Source organism: Cryptomeria japonica, chromosome 10 (genome assembly GCF_030272615.1).
Source record: "Cryptomeria japonica chromosome 10, Sugi_1.0, whole genome shotgun sequence".
Classification (NCBI taxonomy): Eukaryota; Viridiplantae; Streptophyta; class Pinopsida; order Cupressales; family Cupressaceae; genus Cryptomeria; species Cryptomeria japonica.
The window spans coordinates 735,889,963-735,917,595 of record NC_081414.1 but is presented as its reverse complement, the minus strand read 5'-3'; the positions used below and the strand labels follow the sequence as shown (position 1 = coordinate 735,917,595).

The window sequence follows — 27,633 nt, the reverse complement described above, 5'->3', positions numbered from 1 at the left end:
ACTTTTCTTTATGTTGGACACATCATAATACCCTCCCGTAGCTTTACCAATTTTTGCCCTTTCCTTCTACTTACGCGAAAAAATCTTAACCGCATTATTAGAAACTTTTAAATCTCTGAAAAAATTAAGACCTGAGTGGGGCATACTTGTTACTGTCGCTATGAGGTCCGCATCCAACTTAAATCTCACCCCATAAATTTTGAAAGAACCATTTCTCCAGTTTTCAGTGATTTTGGTAACTGCAAGATTAACCTTGCCTTTGTTATAATCGACCAGCTTCTCCATAAAATTCGTCATAAACCCTTTTTCCATCTTACTCCAAACCTTTGGCATTTCCTTCCATCTGGACATGTTATTTGGTTCTTCTCTCCTTAGATCCCCTCCCATTTTCAAATTTGCAATACCAGTTCTGTTCTTCTGCAAATTCGGAGCTTCCTTCCACTCGCCTCTCGAAATTTTGAAAATGTTAACCCACAAAGTGTGCAAAAGATTAATATCTTTGATTAAGATTCTGCCATTCCACCAGGTCATCATTACCTTTCCATAAATGTAAAGATTACTCATTACAACTATCATGATTGATTGTGTGATTCATCTTTTCCCATGAATCTGTCATTTCTAAGAAGATTTTTAATATCAAAATTAATATTACCTTCCCCGTGCCAAATACTTTGAGCCTCGAAAATAACACCTACATTTGCCAAACCATCCGCAACCAAATTTTTTTCTCTAAAGGCATGAGTAATTATAATACTTTTAAAGCTAGTTATAATTTCTTTAGCTTTAACAATTATATTTTCAATAGACCAAGATGTCTCAATTTCTCTCTTCAAGCACTTGATAATATTTAGAGAGTCTTCTATTTGGGGTAAAGTGTGGATAAAAAAATTAATACCTAAAGTTAATATCTTCTTTTGGATTTTTATCCAAAACAAGGTGCTGACTCTTGATAACCTCCAAAAGCATGGATTTGTTTTTCCTAATAGGTGTTCTCTTTGTTGCAAGGAAGAGGAGTCTACTTGTCACATCCTCTACCAGTGCACTTTCAGCCAAGAAATTTGGATTATTATTTTTTGTAGGTGGAAGCTGAGTTGGGTTTTTCTGAACTCTCTGGGGGAGCTATGGCAACAATGGTATTGTCCTAATTCCAATTCTAAGAATTTTGAGCTATGGAAACTTACTCTCCCTAATGTCATATGGAATATCTGGAAGGAGTGCAATAATAGGATTTTTTAGGGATTAAAATGTTATCCTTGAGGTAGTGGTGGATAAAATCTATAGAGGAATATTTGAATGTTTAAATGGAACTGATCATGGATCAGCTGCTAAAGAGGACTTTAATGAAAGGTGGAACCTTTCTAATATCAAATCTTGTAAGCATAAGGGTAGGGAAGGTCTTTTTTGGTGAATCATATAAACACACAATTTAGTCTATTCATTAGATTCAACCTCGGTAGCCTTTACTTAATATGCAACTATGACTGTAAATCATTCAAACTCATAAACTGACAAACATAAAACATCATAACACATTTAACACCAGATTTAACGTGGAAACCCAAATAGGGAAAAACCACTGTGGGATTTCAAACCCACTAAGAAAATATACTCTTCTAGAGTATGCTTGGTTAAAAGCAAATCCTGTTAAAGATTACATACACATTGCTAGATGTGACCCGATTAAGGGATTTCCCTCAGATCTGTTAGAATCTTCACTTTGTTAGAAGTGACCTTGTCAAAGGATTTCAAACACTCATTCAGAATGTTACCTTGCTAGAGGATTTACAAATAAAACTGTTAGGTCCACTTGGTTAAGAGATTTCCTGTCACTTACAAAAATAAATAACAGTAATAAAATATATCTGCAACTTCACATCTGAAATGCTAAAGCAGATTCTATGTGCTCAATGTACTCAAGATAATCTTGTCATAAGACTTATCTTTCTTCTTGTTGGGCTTCTCAATCTGTTCTATAATCAGATCTTCAATCTTCTGTACTCGGTAATCACCTCTATAGCATCACTGTGCTTCCAGTTTGCCCACTTGATTTGTTCTACAACTATTCTTTATTTATAAGCAATTCCTAACTGCTTAATCTCCTTGATCACATATCTCATGATCAATCTTAGCCATCAGATCATCATACTTGACTAGGTTCATTGAATCCTTCGATCTGAAAAAATGCTTTATCTCACCTTGGAACTTGCATTCCTTCCTTGGTACTTGTGCTAGGTTATGACCGTTCAATCTGCACTATAGATCTAACTCTTGTATTTTCATTGTCATAGATCCTCAACAAACTTCTTGCACAACATACCAATCATTTATACATCTCCATCTCATTGGTATCCTTCAATTAATAATGTATTTTTCATCCAATGTGTTTGTTACTACTCAGTTGTTACTCGGTAGACATTCTACCTTCATTAACCGATATCGATATCCTTAGTGTTAACCGACTATCTCTATGCTCGGTAAAATTGAATAGTATCAAACCTTTACTCATTCTATTGCATGAAATCTTTTCTCCTTCTTGTTCAGTCTTTGAATACACATATATAGGATATCAAAACAATCAAACATCATAATCTCGTCACTGTCTAACTGGATAATTGTTGCCCATTGAATAACTTATTACTCCTCTTTATTCTCACATTCTTCATGTGTCATTTGCTGACATCTTTATACTCATCAAAGCATGCTTTTTAAGATATGGCAACATCATACTGAATCAGAAAATCAATTACTTGACATCAATGACAAAATAATAATATTAAGACAGTAATCATCCTTTATCAATTATATCATTTATCTCCAACAATATTCTCAATCTTTTTGTAATGCCAACAATCTCCCCCTTTGGCATTGATGGTAATACCAACTTGATTCATTTCAATCGATTTAGATCCAGATTGTTGTAAAACTATATGTTGTTAGCCTTGAGCTAAAAACATCTCCTGCAAACTTCTCCCCCTGTCATTAGTCTTCTCCCCCTTTGACAACAATGCCAAAAAGTAAAACTAATGCATGATTACTTCCCCTATGAAGTAATTTTCTTGCTTGATAAAACATATACAAATGTATCATCTAAGTCTCGATCAGAGCAACTTGTCTTCATTCACTATTTCCTGCACACCTTTAGACATCCTTCTAAAGTGTGTACATCAGCATCAACTCACAACTAGTATTCTATGGAGTCATAGAATTGATACTTTCACCGAACTCTGTTAGTGAGTAGTAGGGGTAGGACCCCTAGCTTACTTCTGAGATACTCAAAAGTGTCCCTTGGCAGTGGCTTAGTGAAGATGTTTGCTATTTGTTCCTTTGAACTAATATATTCCAGCACAACTTTCTTCTCTTGAACTTCTTCTCTGAGATAATGATACTTTATAAAGATATGCTTTGTCTTAGAGTGCATTACCGGATTCTTTGAAATGTTAATAGCACTAGTATTACCACATAATATAGTTACTGGCTTGGTAACTTTCTCAATCATACCTTCCAACAGTTGCTTGATCCATGCTATATTGGTACAATTCAAAGTTGCAGCGACATATTCATCTTCAGCTGTTGACTGTGAAATGCATCCTTGTTTCTTGCTAAGCCAACTCACTAGTCTCTCTCCCAAAAAGAAAGCTCCACCGCTTGTGCTTGTCCTATCATCAATGTTTCTTGCCTAGTTAGAATCAGTATAGACTTTTAAGTCAAAATTATTCCTCTTTTTATATACTAAACCATAATCTTCAGTGCCTCTCAAGTATCTGAAAATTCTCTAGATTGTTGTCATATGGGTTTCTTTGGGATCTACAGAAAATCTTGCAACTATACCTACTGTATGTGTTATATCAGGCCTGTTGTGAACCACATATTGTAACTTTCCAATCATAGATCGGTAAAGTGTCTCATCAACAGATGCAGATTCACCATTCTTTGATAGTTTAAAATTAGTAGTTGTAGACACCTAAAAATGGTCAACGCTTGCGGAGTCATACTTTAACATTTGCGCATTGCCTCATTTTAGGTTTTTGCGTCGCATTAACATTTCTCCTATGATTCGCACTTGGTTTTTATCATTTGCAAGCATCGAGTCATTCTTCTACATTCTTCATTCGTCTCGCCTCTCGAATTTGGTCTTGTCGACAACACTATCCAATCATGATTTTGATCAATTTTATCCTATCACATCAATGTGCGTGCTCATTTGTCATCATTTTGGACATCGTCAATCCTAATTAGGGTTTTGTCCTCCTGTCAATCTTGCGATCGATTTATCATCAATCCTTATCATTTTCAATCTTGTCGTTTAACGATCGATTTGTCATCGGTCGTTGTCATGTTCGATCTTGTCATTTTGCGATCGATTTGTCATTGATCGTGGTCATTTTCAATATTGTCGTTTTGCAATCTATTTTGTCATCGATTCTTGTCCTCTTGTTCGATCTTGTCATTTTGCGATTGATTTGTCACCGATCGTTGTTTGTCTCAATTATGTCAATTTGGATCAATTTGTCATTGTTCCTCGTCAATTGGCGCATTTTCTCAATCAAATCATTTATCACATTGGTCATTTATCAATTTAAAATCATGATCGAGTCAATTATCTTTCATCAAGACCTAATTCATCTTCTAGGGTTTCGTGATTTAATCATTTAACCTGGTTTGTCATTTCCTCCTTTAGGATTAATAAATTATTTATTTATCCTAAGTTTTCTTGTCACAATTAAATGTTCATTTAATTGGCTAATTATTCTTCTTTGTGAATTAATTAATAAATGATAAATTATTAATTAATTTACCTAATTTCTAATTTTCATCAATTTCATCTTTTTTCTTAAATTCCTCATTATTTTCCTCCTATTTCTCTCCTAAATTCGTGGAAATGACATAGAAATTTGTCATAATTTGTCATAATTGACAATCAATCAATTTTTGACATAGAAGTTTGTCATAATTTGTCATAAATTATCAATCAACAAATTTTGCATAGAAAGTGCATAATTTCTCATAATTTGTCATAATTGACATAATTGATTTGCAATTTCCATTTGAATTGAATCATGCTAATTTGATCTTTTTCTCCAATTTCTCTATAAATTGGATGAATTTCTTCAATCGAACCCCTAATCAGATTATCGAATTTCTAATTAGTCACGCTTCGAGTATTCTTGAGCAATATCTTATTTACTTGCTTTCATATCATGATCATGCACTAGTAGGTGAGATCCACAACAAAACTATTTGGAGAAGAAAGAAGGACAATGGAGCCGCATGAAGGAGCATTCAAATCATACCTTTGGTTTGCTTAATTTCTAGTTTTGAATGTTTTTATTTCATGTCTCTATTGAATGTTGTTTAGGATAGATCATTGCAATGAGCTTTTGTGATTGAGCTAATAATTAGTATGTTTATCTTGTTTGTGATGATTTCCTATTTCCTAATGTACAGTAGTCATAAGAGTACTTACAGGTTTAGAATCCTCCATTCCAAATTTCTTCAAGATTTCCTTTATGTACTTGGATTGAGTAATGAAGATCTCATTTTTCATTTGTAGTATCTGTAAACCTATAAAATACTTTATTTCACCAATTAATGACATCTCAAATTCTTTGCACATTTCATTTCCAAAGTTCTTGCATAAAGAGTCATTTCTACAAAAGATAATATCATCAACAAATATGGTTGAAATCATTATTCCATTTTCCTCATCATTCTTCATATAAATGTTGTTGTTTTCACTTGTCCTCATAAAACCAATCTTGATTAGATAAGAGTGCAATCTTTCATACCATGCTCTAGGTGCTTGCTTTAGGCCATTTAATGCTTTGTTCAACTTACATACTTGATCTTTATTATTCTCTTCAATAAATCCTTCAGGTTGTTCAATATAAACTTCTTCTTCTAGTATACCATTCAAAAATGCAGATTTAACATCCATTTGATATATCTTGAAATTTTTGTAAGCAGCATATGCCAACAATGTTCTTACTCCTTCAAGTCTTGCTACAGGTGCAAAAGTCTCTTCATAGTCTATTCCTTCTTCTTTAGCATAACCTTTGCAAACGAGCCTTGCTTTATTACGAATGACCTCACCTTTTTCATTTAGCTTGTTTCAAAAAATCCACTTTGTCCTGATTACATTTTTCTCTTTTGGTCTTGGGACCAGTGTCCATGTTTCATTTTTCTTGATTTGTTCAATCTCTTCAGTCATAGCATTTACCCAATCTTCATTGTTAAATGCCTCTTTTACTATTCTCGGTTCAAATTCAGATATCAAACATGTGTTCTGTCTCAGTTTGTTCCTTGTCATCACTGGATCATCCTTGTCTCCTATAATCTGACTTGATGCATGATTTCTTCTGACATATTTGGCTAATATAGGCTCGGTAGGCTCTGTATGATCTTCTTCATTTCTCGGTAACTGAGTATTTTCTTCATCGGCTTTCTCGATAAAACTGGTCGGTTGTACATATACAAACTCTTCATAATCTTCTGGTTCTTTGGAGTTTCCTTCATCATTTCTTTCTGCAAATTTATCAATTTTCACATTTGCACTTTCCACTATTTTGTTAGAAGATTTGATCAGACATTTAAATGCTTTACTTCTAGAAGAATAACCAAGAAATGTTCCTTCCTCGCTTTTCTGATCAAACTTTCCATTTCTATCATCTTTGTGAACATAACATCTACTTCCAAATATTTTAAAATAACTCACATTAGGTTTCTTGTCATACTAGATTTCATACGGTGTCTTCAAAGTTCCTTTCTTCAGTTGTACTCGGTTCAAGGTGTAAACTGTAGTGTTGATTGCTTCTCTCCAAAATGTTTGAGGTACCCTCTTTTCTATCATCAAGGTTTTGGCACAATCTACAATAGATCTGTTTCTTCTTTCAGCTATCCCATTTTGTTGTGGTGTTCTCGATGCAAACAATTGTCTCTTTATACCATGATCATTGCAAATTAAGTTAAATTCATCAGAATTGAACTCTCCTCCTCTGTCAGATCTTAGACATTTCAATTGTCTTCCTGTTTCATTTTCAACTCTTTTCTTATACCATTTAAACATTTGAAATGCTTCTGATTTCTCTTTTAAAAACATAACTGACATCATCCTTGAGTAATCAACCACAAATAATACAAAGTATTTATCTCCATAATAACTTTGAACTTTCATAGGACCACAAAGATCAATGTGCACAAGATCTAAAATTCCCTTAGAAGTGTTGTAGGACTTACTTGTAAAGCTTGATCTTGTCATCTTACCCATCTGTCATCCTCAGCACATTGCATTCTCAGGTTTTTCCAAGCTCGGTAGACCTCTTACTCGGTGCTTCTTACTTATTTTGATCAGATTATCAAAATTTACATGACAAAACCTTTTATGCCATAACTAGGTATCTTCTATTTTTGCATTTAGACAATTGTTTTGAGTTTAGTCAAGATGAAATGTATTACCTTTTGTTTGAGTCCCAGTAGCAGCCAGTTTTCCATGTTTGTCATGAACTTTGACAATTCCCTTCTGAAATTCTAGTCGCTATCCTATATTATTTAGCTGTGCTACACTCAATAGATTGTATTTCAGACCTTCAACCCAATATGTATCATCACATTTAGCATTGTCAAGAAGTTTAATAGAACCTTTACCTTTCACTGGACATGGTGCATCATTACCAAATCTTACATAACCTCCATCATAGTCTTCTATTATAACAAACTTGTGTTTATCACCTATCATGTGATGTGAGCATCCACTATCTATGATCCAAGAATCATTGTTATTTATGTGAGATATTAGGGATTTTTCTTCATACCTTTCTTCATCTAATCCATCTTTGATAGCCACATAAACAACTTCCTCTTTCTCAGTCTCATTAGATTTATTATCATTGGATTCCTCATCAGCTACTACGCATGTCTTTCTATCTCTCCTTTTGAAGTCTCGGTGCCCTCTGTAATGGTTGCCTTTCTATCTATCATCTTGGTATTCTTTCTTTTCACTAGATTCTTTGTCAGGACAGTTAGAAGCCATATGCCCTATTTTATCACAGTTAAAATATTTCAAAGGTAACTTTCCTTTATACTTACCTTTACCTCTCGGTAACCTTCTAGCTAATAACGCTTCAAACTCTTCTTGCTTTCTGATTTCCTCATATAGTTTGTGTAATTCTTCCATGTTTTTGCGAAATCTCTCACTTGCTCCACTATTATTTTCTTCAGTATACTTATACATTCTACCATTGCAATCATCAGATTTACCAAGATGAAAAGAATTGAATGCAGATTCAACTTTATTTACCAAAGACTCACTGTTATCAAAATTGCTTAACTCAAATGCATGTAGCTTACTGATAGTAGCATCCAAGGAGATTGTCATGTTTGGTACAAACCTTAATTCATTAATTGCAAAGACTCGAATGGCATAAGCAGGTAGAAGTGTTCTAAGCAACTTACTTGTTACATCCTTTTCTTCAATAGTTCTTCATGCTCCTTTGATTTGATTGACAGTTTCCTTTAACCTTGTACTGTATTGGATAATGTTCTCACCTTCATTCATTCTAGCGGATTCAAGTTGACCTCTTAGACTGTCTACTTTTGCTCTCTAAACATGTCCATCACCACCATATACAGATATAAGCTTATTCCACATTGCTTTGGCATCATTACAACCTTCTAGATCATTAAACTCTGAGTCAGTCAATGCTGATATTACTTCACTCATTGCTTGAATATGTTCTTTCTTTGCCTTTATCTCTTCCATTGTTATCGGGTAGGTGTTGGGTGCAATGTAATAGTTCTCCAGATAATATGTTGCATATTCTCTAATTCCTGATAAGTGCAGCTTCATCATTTTTTGCCATGTGGAGAAACTTGACTTGTTCAACTTTGATGCATCCCTTTTATACATCTTCGGATCTTGCCTCAAGCTCCTTTAAACTTGTCTTCCGGAGTCCAAAGCTCTGATACCAATTGTTAGCTAGATGAGAGGGGGGGTGAATCATCTAAACACACAATTTAGTCTATTCATCATATTCAACCTCGGTAGCATTTACTTAATATGCAACTATGACTGTAAATCATTCAAACTCATAAACTGACAAACATAAAACATCATAACACATTTAACACCAGATTTAACTTGGAAACCCAAATAGGGAAAAACCACTGTGGGATTTCAAACCCACTAAGAAAACATACTCTTCTAGAGTATGCTCAGTTAAAAGCAAATCCTATTAAAGATTACATACACATTGCTAGATGTGACCCAGTTAAGAGATTTCCCTTAGATCTGTTAGAATCTTCACTTTGTTAGAAGTGACCTTGTCAAATGATTTCAAACACTTATTCAAAATGTTACCTTGCTAGAGGATTTACAAATAAGATAGGGTTTAGGGTTTAGGGTTTAGGATTTAGGGCTTAGGGTTTAGGGTTAGGTCCACTCGATTAAGAGATTTCCTATCACTTACAAAAATAAATAACAGTAATAAAATATATCTGCAACTTCACATTTGAAATGCTAAAGCAAATTCTATGTGCTCAATGTACTCAAGATAATCTTGTCATAAGACTTATCTTTCTTCTTGCTGGACTTCTCAATATGTTCTACAATCAGATCTTCAATCTTTTGTACTCGGTAATCACCTCTGTAGCATCATTGTGCTTCCAGTTTGTCTGCTTGCTTTGTTCTACAACTATTCTTTATTTATAAGTAATTCCTAACTGCTTAATCTCCTTGATCACATATCCCATGATCAATCTTAGCCATCAGATCATCATACTTGACTAGGTTCATTGAATCCTTCGATCTGAAATACGTTTTATCTCACCTTGGAACTTGTATTCCTTCCTTGGTACTTATGCTAGGTTATGACCGTTCAATCTGCGTTGTAGATCTAACTCTTGTATTTTCATTATTGTAGATCCTCAACAAACTTCTTGCACGACATACCAATCATTTATACATCTCCAACTCATTGGCATCCTTCAATTAATAATGTATTTATGCATCCAATGCGTTTGTTACTACTCGATTGTTACTCGATTAATACTAAACTTTACTCGGTAGACATTCTGCCTTCATTAACCGATAGCGATATCCTTAGTGTTAACCGACTAGCTCTATGATCGGCAAAATAGAATAGTATCAAACCTTTACTCATTCTATTGCATGAAATCTTTTCTCCTTCTTGTTTAGTCTTTGAATACACATATATAGGATATCAAAACAATCAAAACATCATAATCTTGTCAATGTCTAACTCGGTAATTGTTGCCCATTGAATAACTCATTACTCCCCTTTATTCTCACATTCTTCCCATGTCATTTACCGACATCTTTATACTCATCAAAGCGTGCTTTTTAAGATATGGCAAGATCATACTAAATCAGAAAATCAATTACTTGACATTAATGACAAAATAATAATATTAAGACAATAATCATCCTTTATCAATTATATCATTTATCTCCAACAATCTTCTCAATCTTTTTGTAATGCCAACAACCATTTCATATTGTTAAATCATTTTAGGAATGAGAAAAATATTTCCTTTCCCTACTACCTCTTCAGATTGCTGTCGAGATCTCTTAATAAGCACAGTAAGAATCCTTCGACTCTGGTGCTTCATTGTGGCCTCATTTTGCTCATTTATGAGCCCTGCAAAATTCTTGCTATCCAAGAAAATAAGAGGTTGTCGGTGTCTCCAGGAAAGGGTAAGAGAAAGATGGAGGAAGGTGGGCTAAGTAATTAAGAGTCAATTTAGAACAAAAAGAGAAAAAGTGCTACTAGGTTGAAAAGTCAAGAGGACAAGGATACTCAAATGGAGATGGAGAATGTTTCTGAGGATATTGGAAAAGACAGGAGTGAGATGGAAACAGAGGAGTCTGGAGGGGAGGAAAGTTGGAAATAAGAGGATGTGGGGGAAGAGGAAGGAGAAGCTGAGGATTTTTTTGACGAAGATAGTCCTACCTGCAGTGTTAGTTTAATCAATGTCGATAGCCAGCCAAGGGAGAAGGAGGAGGATAAAATTAATGAGGAAAAAGATATGGATCTTGAATAGGAGAAGAATGAGCTCGAGCAGGAGAAGGGCAAGGAGAACCTGAGCAAGGATAAGGATTTTGTTGGAGAAGGGTTAATTTTGGATAATCTCAAAAATCTCTTCGATGCTAGAATGGGCTTTGACAGGTGGACTTATGAAGGTATCAAGAACCTTGAAAAAAGTGGGAAGCACTGGGAAGAGGAGAGGAAGAAATATGAAAGGGATCGGAAGCAGAGGATGAAGGATTTGGAGGAAAAAGCTAAGAAGATGGAAGCTCAGATTGAGAAGCTGGAGGAAGGAAAAAATGCAATGAAAAACCTATTGGTTATGATCCCAGATATCTTGACTGTTGTTACAAAGAACTTAGAGGAAATCTCTAAGGTACTTGAGGGATCCAGCACTCCTAAGCCAGTTGTGGACCTTGATATGGATGAAGATGCCATTGAGATTGGGACTGCAAAAAATGCTTTTGGTGGAGCTACAAAGAGAACGAGGCCGAGCATGAAGAAAGTTGTTGTGGCTTCTCCAAAGGAAATCCCTAAACTTAGGGATAATATTAAAGAATTGTATGGGATTAGTAGAAATTTGGCTAATGCCCTGAAAAACATCTAGTTGCTCCTTTTCTGGATTTTGTCTATTTTTGCTGGTTGTTGCTGGTTCTGTGGGGTTTTTTGCTGGATTTTGATTATTTCTCTGCTGGCTTTTTAGTTGTTTATTCCTTCTTGTTGCTTAATGCTTTTATATCTTAAGGATCTTTTGTAAAGGGTTTCGGGGCCCCTTCAAAACCCGCTTTTACCTTAATCAAAAACATATTAGCACAAATTAATTTAAGTATTTCTAACTAAAAATTAATTTTAGTCAATCATATGTTCTATATAGATTCATTATAGCTAAGCTATATATGGGCCACAACTTTTCCAAGTGGAAGTGTCTACTAAATGTATATTTCATACAACATTGGGTCCAATTACCAAAAAAAAAAATTGATAAACTTGATGTTTCAACAACTCCTACTATTATTAAAAAAAAAAAATTAAAATATAAAAATACCCTTTTGTAGATCTATAAGTGAATTTTGAAAAATATATATCATTTAATATTTTATTTTTATTGAAAGTATCAACACTAAAATATAAGGTTGATTATCTTGTTAAGGAAAAATACTTAAATTTATTTTTTTTAAATTGATTAAAATACATGATCAGGTAGAGAAAAGAATATATGTCATTATGATATAACTCTTTTCTATTCTAGATAAATAATTAAGACAAAAGGTGGTGCCAAATGGAAAGAGTTATATATTAGTACAACATACAACTTTTCAAATTTATATAAAAATATATATTTATTAGAAATGGTGAAAAATATATACATGCACTAACGTTTCAAGTTATCAATACACACAAAAAAAATTGAAGAAAAAAAGATAAAATCTACTATATAAAGTGTGATACCTTGTGTAACTTCAATTTCAGCATTTTATCAACAGCTAAATTTTAATGTCGACTTTATAAAAAGCTATAATCAAATAATTTCCTAAATTTTTCTAAAAAAAAATAAACATAAAAAACACTAAAAAATATTAATTTTATTAGTTTACATCATTTCGAAATTCAAAACATATATGTCACTTTCTATTGATTAATTTTAAAAAGTTGAATCAACGTAGGCCATTTTCTTTACAAAAGTGTGACATGTGCAACTTTGTGCTTTTACCCTGCAAGTCAAACTACTTGGAATCGTTGGAAAATAAGACTTATCATGATTGATCTTTGAATCCATCATAAGAAGATTAGTAGAGTGATGGTGGACCTCAGAGAGAATGTCAATTTGCTACCAAAAAAAATATGGGAGTACTTGGGAATACTGAAACTTGAGTCCACACCTTACAACATCAGTCTAGTAGATGGGACTAGAATAAAAACCTTGGGAACTTGGAGGCATGTTAAGGTAAATATTAATGGTATCAAACAATTGGTAGATTTTGATGCAGTAATAGTAAAATAAATCTTTGATTTATTTGACCAATTATTCGGACTAAGGTGGTTTGTCAACATCAAAGGAGTATAGATGCTCGAAAGGAGGAAATTTCATTTGCAGATAACCAAAGTATAGTACACATCCCATTGGGGAAGACCTTAGAAGAAACCTATGTAGAGGAAGTGAATGTGACAAACTATGAGGATGATGATAGGAAGATTAATACCATTGCTAAATCATTCACTATTGAATGCAAAGAAGAACCTAACTCTGAGGGAGAAATTGATCTCAATGAAACACATGGGATGACAAATAGTGACATAGTACTGGAAGCTTGAATGAATGAGGAGTTAGTGTCATATTCATGTAGGATCTTTGGATCCTAGAGGGAGTTCATATGATCATAAGGTTAGTTGGGGATGAGTCACTAGAAGGAGAATCCAATACAGATGACACATTTGAGGAAGATTCCACGGATGAAGATACCAGTGAGGAGGAAATATTCGAAGATATCTACATTAATAGTCAAAATTATTAGAATGAAGTAGCTAACCCATTTGGACCACTCAAAGAGAAATATCACATATCACACTGCCTAAATACTATGGAATTGGTGATTTAAGAGCATATATTGATAAAATTGAATGAAATTTCACAAATGAAGGCCACAAATTGGAGATTTAGAAATATACCCTAATTTACGAAGTTACATGTGTTGGTTCAATACATGCATAAGAAGGAAACAAGGCATTGAGAGGCATTCAAGTTCCTAAACAAAGCTAGATATTGTAGTGTTGTAAATTGTAACCAATCCAATTTAAATCTCATGTTTGTGCTTCCACCTTAGTGTGTCCTATCTCTATCCCCTCTCTAGGTCCAATTTGACCCTATTCTCCAACTTTGATGTCATGAACACCCTTTGGTGGGTCCTATCATGGGAAACTTTCTCCCCTGGTTGCTTATTTTTGTCCTATTTGTAGAAGATCTAGGGTGCCCCAAAACTCCATGGGGCCTCTCAAATGGGCCCTAATTTGAAATGGATTAGGTGCTATAACTCTCTAATAGCATTTGATTCTCCACGCTACACATAACCATGGGAGGCCGGCCTAATCGGTAAATTACCTAGGAAACCCTATATAAAGACATCCTATCAATTCATTTTGGTATTCAAAAGCTACCTAAACTATTCATGCATTTGTGAAGCATTCAACATCAAGCATTTTTCAGAGATTCAAGGCTGCATATTCATCATTCAAACATTCTGGAGAAAAGTTACATCAATCTTCATGCAAGTGTGTGTGTGATTAGGATTTTTCATGTCCACGTGTTTGTCATGTCATTTCTTTCAACATTTGTGATTACGTTCAAATAAAATTGCATCATCATCAACAATTGCATATCTGAGGTATATTTCCTTAACATTTGTTTCAATATTTGCATTATTTGATTTGTGGTTAATTCCCAAAACTGGGGTTCGACTTATAGGTGAACCCCTATCCCCAACATCTTTCCCATTCTTTTTGTGTACATGAAATAGGTGCGGAAGTTGTACTAGTAATTTCAACAATTTCAACAATGACGAACAGGTTCAACTTTCGATGACAGAAAATTCAGAGGACCAGAGCAGATTTGTGCTTTCTAGTCTCGAAAAATCAAGTTGAATTTCTGGGAACAAGTTCCAAACATCTTATTTTGCCCTGATCTCAGTTCATGGCTTCATGGGACATCTGTAGCTTACTGATTCTATCAGATTACTTCAATTATTCCTCATTTTACCCTTATTTCATAATTACATTACAAATTAAACTAAGAAAGGAGGAGACTCACACATCACACAAAAATTAGTAAATCTTATCACTATTATCAACCCCTTTTATAATCAAAGTGTGGCTAGATATACTGGATTTACCCCCTTCTTTCAATGTATGGTTAATTTGGCTAGTTGGTGGTTTTATTTGTTGAAAACCTAATTCCAAATTTATAGGTCATTACAGATAGCTATCAAAAAAGGGAAAATTAAGAACATCCCTAAATATGATAACAAACTCTACATCTAGTTCTTCTATTGGACATTGACACCAGTAGCCCAAACATGGTACATGGTCAATAACGAGTGAAGGAGAGAAAACAAAACATGGGATGAGGTAACCTAGAAATTTCTCCATGCATTTTCATTGTATAGTGTAGATATAAAGACACATCATGCATTATAAAGGATGAAGAATATTATATTTATCTTGGTAAGAGATGAGGAGTTGTTACTACCTGAGTTCCCGTCTCCACCCCCCAAGATAGAAGGAATTTGAAAATGTGTAGAATGATTAGAAACCCAAAAATTTGCAACCAGATAATGTTGCATAACTCGATAGGATGATGAGGAAAGAAAATATTTAGAGATCCAAATTGACCAAGGCAATAGGGAGATACAAGATCGTATTCATAAAGGGAAATACTATAACAATCTGATAAAATAATGGGAGACAAGCATTGCACCGAAAGGAGATCCTAAACTAATCAAAATAGGGGATTATTGGGATGAACAAATAGTAGCATAGGTACAAGAAATCCTCTCAGAATATCACAACTTATTTTCCAAAAAAATCATAGAGATGAAAGGGATCAAACCAGAAGTAGGCACAATGAAAATCTAATTGAAAGATGGAGCCAACCCAATTCGGAAAAGGTCATATCTATTGAACCCTAATATGAAGAGAAGGTGAAGACAAAGTAGGATAAGATGTTGAGTGTTGGAATCTTTAAATTGGTGGAAGACACAAAATAGATAGGCCTTGTGGTGATTCAAAACAATAAGACATGAGAAATAAGGATTTGTGTAGATTTTCTAGGCTTGAACAAAGGGTACATTTACAACCCTTTCCCTACGCCATTCACATAAGACATCTTGGAATCAATTGTCGGGAGGAAACCATATTCCATTTACATATGGGTTTTTTGGATACCACCGAATGAAGATAAAGGAGGAATATCAACCTAAGACAATCTTTGCTATGAAATAGGGATCCTACAAGTATACACTAATGCCCTTTGGGTTGAAGAATGCACTGGCAATATTCAACCAAATTATGATCAACACTTTTAAGGATTCCATACATGATTTCTTGGAGGTCTACTTGGACGATTGGACAATATATGGACTAGTGAAAGACCACATTCAAGTTCTCTAGATGATGCTAGACAGATGTAGAAGCATGCAAAATATCACTTAATGCAAAGAAATGTGTATTTGTGGTATCATTTGGAACATTGTTGGGACATATCATATGCAAGAAGGGATTGATGGTAGATCCTATGAAGGTCACTCTGATCCTCAATCTAACGACACCAAAAATTGCACCAAAGCTAAAAACATTCTTGGGATATACTGAATATCACTGGAGCTTTATCAAGGGGTACACTAGCATTATTGCACCACTATAAGAATTGTTGAAGAAGAAGAATGGAAAGGGAATCACTTAGAATGAAGAGGCACAAAAGTCATTTGACATCCTAAAACAGAAGATCATTGAAGCACCTATACTAACATTCTTGGATTGGAATATACCATTTCATGTACATGTTGATGCTTCTGGAATAGTCATAGAGGCAATCCTAGTCTAATCCAAGGGGAACAAGGATCATTTAATAGCATTTTCTAGCCAAAATTTATCTATGACGGAGAAGAATTATACAACCATGAAGAGGGAAGCATTGGCTATGGTTTATGCACTATCAAAGTATAGCCACTACCTTTTATCTACACCATTCATATTTTTTGCTAAACATGAACCACTAAAGTATTTTCTGAAAAGAATGATCACACATGACTAGATATGCAAATGGCTACTATTGTTTTAGGAATTTTATTTTAAGATCATGGTAAATCTAGGGAAGAATGACCAAGGTCCAGACTAATTGTCCCAAATAGAGATAGAGGAGGAAGAAGGAGCCCAAGTAGAAGACTTGCCGAGAGCTCATTTGTTTCATATCAAGATAGTACCTGATGAATTAGAAGATATTGCACTATTGTTGGCTATAGGAAAATTTACCAAAGATGCTTCACTTTAGGATAGACAATCACTTGTGCGAAGAGAAATACCATATAGATTGGTTGTAGGGGAATTACACCTCTTATGGAGACATGATGGTTTGAGGTGAGTGGTTTACAAGGATGAAAAACAATCCATCTTATAGGAGGCTCATGAAGGCATTGTTGGAGGACATAATGACAAAGAAACAACAACCAAGAGAATATTACTTGCCAACTTATGGTGGTCAACATTGAACAAGGATGCTAAGGATTATACAGAGGGGTGCTATAAGACCTACAATAGGAGATGAAATGCCATTAAGGCTAGTACTAGCACAAATTCCATTTGAGAAATGTGAAATAGATTTCATCGGACCAATGGATATGCTGACAAGACATTCCAAGGCCAAATTCATCATTATTGGAGTAGAGTATCTAACTAAGTGGGCAGAAGAAGAACCAAGGGATTGCACAAGAAAGATTGTCAAATTCCTATATGAAAACATCATCACAAGGTATGGTTGTCCCTTAATTATTGTCAGTGATCAAGGCAAGCATTTAATTAACAGCATGATAAAGGAGTTACTTTAGAATTTTATTATTATACAATGAAATTTCACCATATAATCCCCAAGCTAACAGAGCAAGCAAAGCATTGGACAAAATAATAGGGAATGCATTAATAAAGATGTGTGACGAGAACATAACAAATTGGGACCTAAAAGTACTGATGATACTCTGGGCCAACCACATTGCATATAAGAGAACCAGTAAATACACCCCATTTCGGTTGGTCTATGGTTTGGATGCTATAGTTTTGATGAACTTTATTATTCCCAATATTTGGACTTCATGGACATTATAGATGGAAGATGATCAATCTTTGGCACAAAAGTTGGAAGATTTGAGCAAATTGGATGAGTTTCGACATAATGCAATATACAATCACTAGTTAGAACGACAGAGACAAAAGGAATGGCATGACTGAAACTTGAGATTGAAAACATTCAAAATAGGGGACCTAGTGTTGATGTATTATAGTGAATTCAAGAAGCAAAGGAAGGTGAAAGTGTGATGGTTGGAACCTTATTACATCCTTGTGATCACTAATTTCAGAGAGGTTAGACTGAAATAGCTAGATGACAATTTGATATTGAGACACATTAATGGTCTGAGACTCAAGCATTACTAGTTGTTGCTAACTCAAAAGCAAGTCAGAAAATAAATTAAATCTTGTACCATATGTATCATAGGAGATTAAGAACCACATTAAAAAATCTAAAAAGATCATAAAACCGCAAAAAACAAAATTAGGATGAAAATTAATGGCTAGTATTCCCAGCCAACAGATATTGCATTTAATGTCTGCCCATACACTCAGCTATTTAATAGCTCAATCTATTTATTCTACTTCACTTGTCTTTTCGTGCATTCTACATTCTTGGTTGAATATTGAGCTTTGAGCCCTAGCACACAATTGCATATTATCGTGAACCCTACCAAGCCCTAGTTGTTTTACAATCTGGAAAGCATACCATTCTGTATTGTTCCATTCCACTCTACCCATTCTCCACAATGGTCAATCCTAGAGGCATCCATGTCGCAAACAAACCTCGACCCATTTACCAAAAATACCCCTTCAAAGCTATGTTGCAAGACAAAAGTGGAGTATTAAATCATTTTTTCCAATCAATATTATGTACCTAGATGATGTTTGAGAATATATCCATAAGAAAATATTAAAAATTGGTCACTTGAGGTTTGAGGAGCTAAGGTAAGAGTTGCTCAAAGAAGATGAACTTTGACACAAGCAAGAATACCACAACATCCAAGCTAAGAAACTTGATTATTAGAAGGACGTGACAAACTTTAAGGATAAACATGAATGGATAAGGATTGCTCTCAATTGAGTAAACGATGAGTTCATCTATTTGGATCAGCCCTATCGATTAACAAAGGAGGCAAATCACACAGTAGCTGGGATGATAGGAAGTATATCGACAAAGAAGATCATCACAATGTGGTCAAAGAGCTAGAGCTACTAAAACAAAATCAAAATTTGACAATTAATATTTTTAAATAATGCAAAACCAATATTTGCCTATTAATATTTAAAAATAATAATAGATAAATGCAGTAGTATGAAGAAAATTTGGACCATTTTTCGATTTATTGACTATTAATATTTAAAAAGAAAAATAGATAAATGCAGTAGTATTTAAAAAATTTGGACCATTTCTCGATTTATGCGTGTCATCCTTGCGCAGGGGCCATGCTAATCTTCTCTGTGTCGTTCCAATTTTATCGGATGTCTCCGAAGAGACGTGTGAAACTCAATACAAAACAATATATGTTGTGCTTGCATCATTTACGCGTAGCGCATGTGGGAGTAAAGTTACAAGCGTCCGTCCTCCCATCGCCTCGGGAGTAGAGACTAGAGACACGGTTCTCCGAGGTATTAAAGGGCTCCGTATTAAAGCATATGAAAAATGTCGTACAGAAGCTTCAAGTCCTGCTCCAAGCAAAACAAATAGCTGCTAAACGAGAAAACAAACCACCATTGCCTCCACGCAGGATCGAACTACGGACCTTCAGTTTACAAGACTGACGCTCTACCACTGAGCTATAGAGGCCGTTGTGCATTGCATGCCCCATTGTTCTAGTGAATGATGGAATCTTGAATCAGAAAACATAACAACGCGCTTCCAATGATAGCAGAAAGAGAAACCATTTTTTGAAGTTTGGGGATGTAGTTCACATGGTAGAGCGCTCGCTTTGCATGCGAGAGGTACGGGGTTCGATACCCCGCATCTCCAATATATTTTGTAAGATTCGTTTTCTGTTTACTAAATGAGGCCAATTAATCTCCCTAAATTTGTTTTATCGCCGCACCAGTGGTCTAGTGGTAGAATAGTACCCTGCCACGGTACAGACCCGGGTTCGATTCCCGGCTGGTGCATTTGAATTTTGTGGTTTCCAAATATACTGTACTCTTCCAATCTAATTAGAACAACATTTAGTACTAGATGAAACAACACTGTAACTAAGATTAACTTGGTGGTACACGACCCTACCACACTTGATGGAAAACTTCAAACATCAAATAATCTAGAGTTCGTTGATTCACCACATTTGCTTTAATGTCCGGATCAAATCCGAAGATGGACTACAACAGCACGGATCTACAGGGGTTTCATGTAGGCTTTTTGTGAACTGCCGAAGGAAACTTAAAAAGGGTTTAACAGTGTATCCGTTTCCTTAGTTTGCCAGATCCGTGGTGGAACCCTCCAATAGCATGCTCTCGACTCATTCGCTGTTAGATAAAGAGGTCATTTGTGAAATTGGGAACCCTACTTACCCTAACCTTAACAGGCTTGTTTTCCAGGTAACTGTCTCTCATATTTCCTGCACTTGAATATTTATGGTTACTGTAGGTCTTTAATTGTTTCATTTAGGGTTGTAATCCCCGCCATTGAAAGTACATGGTCTGCTGTCTCATGTACAGAGATGTTGTGACCAAGGGTTTGAATGCCGACTGAATGCCCTACTGGGTTCAAGTGGTACCAATAATGAGTCCCCAACCTTGGTTCCTGGTTTGCCATCTTGCCAAAGCTGCAGAGGGATGTTTGCATGATTTCTAATTTGACAAGTGTTGTTGTGTGTTGATTCTGCAATTCGATTGGATGCAAATAAAAATACACAATCGTGGACACGATGGATTGTGGAAAACTGATAACGGTAATCAATATCTTTCATAAAAAATTATGTTTAAAATACAAACAATTAGAGCAACTGAAAAAGGTTGCAAGCCTAGCCTTCCTCAAAAGATGTAAGGGCTCAGATACAAATAAAAATACACAATTGAAATTCAGAAATAACACAGCAATATTATAGATTATAGAAAACTAATATCGTTGATTGACAAATGTTACTGAGGTGTTCTCTCCTATTGATTACAAATTCTGTATGGCCAGGTATGTCATTCCTTAGGTAACATTGGATGGTATCTACAAATTCTGTATGGCCAGGTATGTCATTCCTTAGGTAACATTGGATGGTATCTCCTATCTGTTGTAAAGACTCTACTCAGGATTTGCTACCATGACCATTTCGTGATTTTCTATTTCTTATACATTTATTTTGGGTTTTGCAGGGTTGTTAAGCAGCAACATTTAGGCAAAACTGAATATGATATTCAAGCAGTTATGAAGTTTCAAAGCTGGATTTTACTGCTAAACTATATGCAGTTGTTGCCTCAGGGGACATCAAGATGCTCGTCCAGATTGTCCATTGCTATGTCTAATGCTGTTTTTTCAGATTTATCGATGAGCCCCTTTGATATCATCAACAATATCTCAGTTTTTCATATGCATTGAAATTATGTCAAAAATCTTAACTGCATTTTTAGCTGCCAAGTGCAGAGCATAGAGCATTTCTTTGATGGTCTTCATAGTTGAAAAAGTAAGGATTTGTGATAAAAATTTGGTACATATAAAAATATTGATATTATTGATGATATGAAAGGGATTGATAAACAAGGCAAAATGATATTAGATATAGCAATGGACAAAATATACAGTGATGAATGAATGCTGCTTTATATTTATAGTTATTGGTGGTAAAATAAAAAAATTTATGAGTTAAGTGTTTCATTTAATTTCATCTGACTTAAGTTATCACAGGGTATGGCTTGGAAATTGTTCCACTAGAAGTTGCCTGAAGCATGTTTGTCTGGGTCTGTAATTTTATTGATTTTTTTTATAAACAAGATATTGAAAACCAATTCTCAGGTAAAAAATCTTTCCCAGAATACTTTAGATTTTTTAATTTACCATGTATAGTTCTATGTAAAAAAGATAGTAAATTGATTTTTTAGTTAAATTTATGCAGTTATGTGTAGCATTACTATTTTACCAAAGAGATACATCTAAACTATGGATCTAAGATACAGATGAAAGATATACCCAAAACAAAATCGAATAATAAATCAACTTAAGTTTGATAAGAACAAAGTCAGAAACAAATGGATAATATATTTTGCCCAAAGTGATACCCCTGAACTTAACATCAATATGAAAACAAAGCATTTATCAATTAAAAGTAATAATACATTTATATAACAGTGTTCCACTCAATTTTCTTATTGATCCCATAGATTAAAGACAAAATCAATCAGATCAATTTCAGTTCATTTAGAAAGAAGAGAGTAATAAATTATTGTTATTATAATATTGTGTTATTTTAACTAATGTAAATGTGAAAATAATCTTAGAATTTATGAGTAATGAGTTAACAATATATTTAAAGTAGAAATATGTAAGAAATCATGGTATCAAATTTAAAGACATATCAAGCATAATAAAATCATTTCTTAAAATTAACACAAAATCAAATGAAATGTAGTTGACATGATACTATCTTGATTATGAAGAGAACCTCTTTGTTCAAGATTGTGCTAGCTAAAAAGAAGATTAAATTCAATGATATTAAAGCTATATTGGAGTTTATTTGAGATCTTATAATGTATAAATTGATAGTCTTATGTGAGTGCATTATTAATGTTGTATTTGTAAGAAAGTAAAAGCTAAGGTTGAATTGTAAAATTATGATGGTGCTTGATTCATACTTTGAATTGCTATGATACAACCTAAATCAAGTGGTGGAATAAAATCATTTATACTATTGATTTTGATTATCAATTTATATTGTCATGAATATATTTGTACTTAAATCTAGCAGATATGTTGTTTAATTATTTTTATTTTGTTATATTAGTTTTTATCTTGTTCTTGCCCCCTTGCTATCCCCAATGTCCAAAGATTTCTACATTTCGCCATCCCAAAACTCAAAGAAGAGTATAGTGTATTGCATCAGGGGTTAACCTTAGTTGCAAGAACTGGATTGTAACAAAAACTAGTTGAGCGGCACAGTGCCCCTGGAATTTGGGAAAATGCAGCAGTTGAGATGGTTAAGTTTGTGGCAAAATCATTTAGTGAGTGCAAGCAGTGGCTTTTCTATTCTAACAGGGTTAACTAATTGCTCCAGCTTGGAACATCTTGATTTGTTCGCCTTTCAAATTCATACCTAAGCCTGGCACATGCAACACATCATGAAGAGGAATTACCTTTCCATTCTCCCTCTGAAGCTGAACAGTCCCTTTCCCAACTAAGTTGAGCTTGGACAAGTTCCCCATAGAGATCCGGATTCTATTGCAGTCACTGATTATTAATATCTTATCTCATAAAAATTATTTAACTGCTGAAAATAAATTTACAGCTGAATATCGAAAAATAACACAACTGCAACTTCACTAAAAATACGGAAAGAAATAAGCAACACAAGGACACAATATTTTTGGACAATCGTCCCTGGAAAAACCCCTAAGGGAAAACCAGTTCTACAGATGGAAAATATATTAATCTTCAGCAATATAAGAATTACAAAAGAATTCCTTGCCTCTTACTGGCAGAACTCCGACAAACTCCTAATATCTCCTGCTGATATCCTCCACTGCTATATCAATGCTATCACTGCGCCTCTTGCTAACACTGCAAGACTATTTGCTATCACTGCAAGTTCTTCTCAAGACTTCTTGTTTTCCAAATGACCCATGACCCCTTTTTATACTACTTTGTTGGAAAACCAACAACCAAGATTAATTCAAACCAATGGCTGAGATTAAGACAACTCAATGACCAATAACTAATTTTGGCTATGAGGTGTCGCCTAAAAAGAGCCACTATTAAATAACAATTGTTTTTATCCTAACAATACTTGTTTGACAAAAACAACCATTTTCTAATTCTAGGTCAGGACGAACAGCTGTCCAAAACTACCCATAACTAATGTTGTTATTTCTGGGTAAGGACGAACAGCTGTCCAAGCTACCCATAATTAACAGCTTCCACAATTAAGAAGGCTTTATCTTGATCACAATCAGTTATCAGGGAAAATACTTGCTAGTTTAGGGAGATGCAAGACGTTGGAAATGGTGGACTTGGCACACAACAAGCTAACAGGAAATATACCTCCTGAAGTTGCAGGTCTTCAGAATCTCCAGTTCTATTTCAACGTTTCTGGAAATTTATTGCAAGGTTTCTATTTTGGAAATGAGCAAAGTGATTATGGTTTAAGCCATAGATGTTTCTCAAAACAATTTCTCCGGTACCATTCCCAGTGCATTGGCAAGTTGCAAGGGGCTGGAATATCTAAATCTTGCTGGAAATGCATTTGAGGGGCCAATCCCTGCATCACCATTAGATTTGCAAAATCTGAAATACATGGATCTTTCTTGCAATAATTTGTTGGGATCGCAAGTTAGACGGACATGCAGATACATTGGAGGTAGAAGGTAGAAGTAGGTGAAGGTATTGTCATACCAACAATTTTTACTTTGTCAGTTAAGTCATCAGTTGAGATACATAGTAGCAGTACCTTGGATGTTGATGTATGTGTGTATGGCAACACATGATGATTCTCATTAAATGAGAGATGTTGATTTAGACTCATTTTGCAGTGCAAAATTTGAGTCAAAAAACTTGTTTGAGAGTAGTCTGTGTGTGGGAAATGTGGGCGACATAAACATAAAAGTCTAGTTTCAAAGTGTTCACACACCAATGAGACTCTTGGTGCAAGTTATAGGAGCTATATTGAATAGCTCAACTTCCCAAGGGGTGTCCCATTGTTCTCTATCTCATAGGATCCTTGAAGTCAATGTCTTTGCTCTTAGATCACTGAGCAAAGTGATTTAGGAATGACAACTCCAAGAACGAGTGGTGTTTGCTTAAAGTATAAATTCCTTCCTACAACATGTATGATATTGAAACTAGAATGATTTAAACTAGTATGAATATGATACTATGATAAATATTAGTAATCCTATCCTTACAAGATATACTAGTCTAACATGGATATGCTATGATATTAAAAATGCTTTGAAATGTTTAATGTGTTTTAACAAAGAGAGGCTAGATGCTTAGTAAAATGACTATAAATTAGATGCATGAAACTTGGATCCTTTAAAAAAAGGAATGAGAGCTCTATTTATAGGGAAAATAGGTCAATGGATGGTCAAGATTGGATAATCTTATCAAGGGTCAGGATTGAAAGTTGTCGATCCATGTTCACAATTCTCACCAATGACATGGTGACAATTGTCAACGAGGGGTTGCTTGAGAGGAGATGAAAAAAACATTAAATGTTTGAGAAGACATGAAGGTTACCTTAGGAGGTAAGGGTTAAGGTTAGGTTAGGGTTATCCATTAGATAAAGCTTTTACCCAAGGAATAAACTCTTGTGCAAGGGTTAAAAGGATAACCAGGGTTAAAGCTATGAATGCTTGATGAGACCCTTGGGTTAGATGAGGGTTGAGTTAGAGAGAAAGTCTCTAATCATGCAAGAAGGTTGAGTTAACCATTAATGGTTATGTAAGAGCCTTAAATGTTTAAGAAGACTTTGAGGGTTAACTTGTTCAGGACACAAAGCCTTTAATGGTTTTCAAAGACTTTGAAGGCTTTGAGAAGTGACTTCTCTTTGCTTAGGGATGTGACAATATTTAGGAGATGGATTAGGCTAAATTAGGATTGATTAGAAGAATCTAGAAGGGGGTTTAGGAGGCAAGTGGGAGATGTAGGAAAACGCAAGTGGATGGAGGAGACATTTAATTAAAACAAATTACTTTATTTCAACAAAAATAGAAGCAACTAGCATAAATACAAGTGGGGGATTTAAATAAATAAATTAGATTTATTTACTTGCAAGGATCAATTTAATTAAAAGGGAAGAAAGGGAAATTAATTAAATAAGGTGATTTATTTAATTAAAGGTTAAAAAAAGCTTAGGTGAACTTAACTAAACAAATTGAGTAACCTATTTAATCGAATAGATGAATGCGGAGAAATTAATTAAATAGAAGAATGAGGTTAAAATGAATATTAAATATTCACTTAGGAAAGTGGTCAGATTTATACGTCTACATAGTCATCATCATTTGATTGGGCAAATTGAGGTGGATGAGTAGTCATCATCATTTGAACCTCTGCTTAGTGGAGCAGCCACTAGTATTTTGACTACTCATGAGGAAGGTAACACTTTACAATGGCATGATATCATCACTGATTTGTTTTAGGACAACTGCATTATGCACCATCATTCTCATGAGATAGGAGTTTGTGATTATGAGAAAGCCAATAATATGATATCACCCATTGATGACAACCCTACACCCATTCATAAACATGAGGATATCGAGCATATGAGAGTTGGTTTGGTATACTTTGGCATTGAAGAAATAAAGAGGTCCGAAAAGATGAACGAAGAATGGTTGCAAAAATTAAAAAAAGCTAAATTACTGGCTACCAATCCAAGACAACATCTTCAAGAATGCAAAAGAAAGGTCAATCTCATCAGCATAGCAAGGCAAAAAAGGATGGATAGCATTAGAAGACTCTTATTTCAAAGAGATGGCATTCGTAATGATAATCCTCTCTCCAAGTTAGATAATGCTCACACTCTTGACTTTCTTTCTGAGATGAGCATTGATACTAGTGTTTGGGATCTTTCCATTGCAATAGGATTTCAGACAAGTCTCATGGAGGGAAATTCAGAAGCGTACAGAGTGAGGAGTTTATACAGCTTCACATTTGATCCTCATGTACATGATTTATTTCAGATGCACAATTTAGGGGCACATGTGATGGATAGTTTATTTGATGGCTCAATGTGTGCAAAGGTTGGGAGCAAGTATGGTCAGTCTCTTAAGGCTTATACTCATGTGGCACATGATGAGGAGGTTGAATTGGTTCAACATATTCAGTTGGTGGTGTTAGTGTTGGTGTTATAGGAGCTCTTTGGTGATAGCAGGGACATTACACATATTTTCCCTTGGAATCCAGGTGGAGTAGAGTTTTTCTTGCATCTAAGATTGCTTGGGGACAAGCAATTTCAGGAGGGGCATATTGCAATGTCCCCATTTTTGGAGTAAGAGTAATTAATTATTTTAAATAATAGTATTAAGTTAATTATTTATAAAGTTATCAAATAAATTAAAAATTAAGAGATGGCTTTATATTTAATTAATTTAATAAAGTGATTTAATTTAAATTTATATCATAAAGTCACTTAATTGAAATACTATTAAATTAATATTATTTCTAGAAGCTTCTGAATGATGGATTAAAAATTTATAAAAAAGAGGTTTAGCTCAACTTCTAATCAGCCAGGAATTGCTATATGCTTTGTGGAATTTGTGGAGACTTGAGTTTCTTCAGAATTTTATCTTTGGGAACAAAAACTCTCATTGATAGCATAAATAAGGGATTGAAAGATCTCTCGAGGGGTTGCATCAAGGAGGTGTTACTTTAGGCATCTCATTTGAGCTTTAATTGGTGACCAAGGGCCAATTTTACTTGGGTTCATTTGGAGATAATTTTGGCATATAGGTGCATCGATTTTATTGAGAACATAATGTAATTCATCTTAGGATCCATTTGAAGGTGAATAAGGAAGGTTGCATGTGTAAATCAATCTGAAGCAAAATCAAAGTTCACCCTCCATTCCCACAATTTGGCTTGTATTACCTTGTGCAAGCATCA

General features: G+C 34.5%; 1 long non-coding RNA gene and 4 other non-coding genes across 5 annotated transcripts; 3 read left to right on the top strand and 2 right to left on the bottom strand.

The window, feature by feature from the left end:
• Nucleotides 1-19,262: 19,262 nt before the first annotated feature.
• On the bottom strand, nucleotides 19,263-19,365 carry LOC131032260 (U6 spliceosomal RNA). Its single transcript, XR_009103420.2, has one exon. It is a non-coding gene; the product is annotated as a U6 spliceosomal RNA (small nuclear RNA).
• A 237-nt stretch (nucleotides 19,366-19,602) lies between these two features.
• Nucleotides 19,603-19,674, bottom strand: TRNAT-UGU (transfer RNA threonine (anticodon UGU)). Its single transcript has one exon. It is a non-coding gene; the product is annotated as a tRNA-Thr (tRNA).
• A 110-nt stretch (nucleotides 19,675-19,784) lies between these two features.
• On the top strand, nucleotides 19,785-19,857 carry TRNAA-UGC (transfer RNA alanine (anticodon UGC)). Its single transcript has one exon. It is a non-coding gene; the product is annotated as a tRNA-Ala (tRNA).
• Nucleotides 19,858-19,860: 3 nt separating this feature from the next.
• Nucleotides 19,861-21,674, top strand: LOC131859469 (uncharacterized). The gene is made up of 3 exons (XR_009359168.1): nucleotides 19,861-20,870; nucleotides 21,016-21,069; nucleotides 21,195-21,674. It is a non-coding gene; the product is annotated as an uncharacterized LOC131859469 (long non-coding RNA).
• Nucleotides 19,930-20,000, top strand: TRNAG-GCC (transfer RNA glycine (anticodon GCC)). The gene has a single exon. It is a non-coding gene; the product is annotated as a tRNA-Gly (tRNA).
• Nucleotides 21,675-27,633: the final 5,959 nt, after the last annotated feature.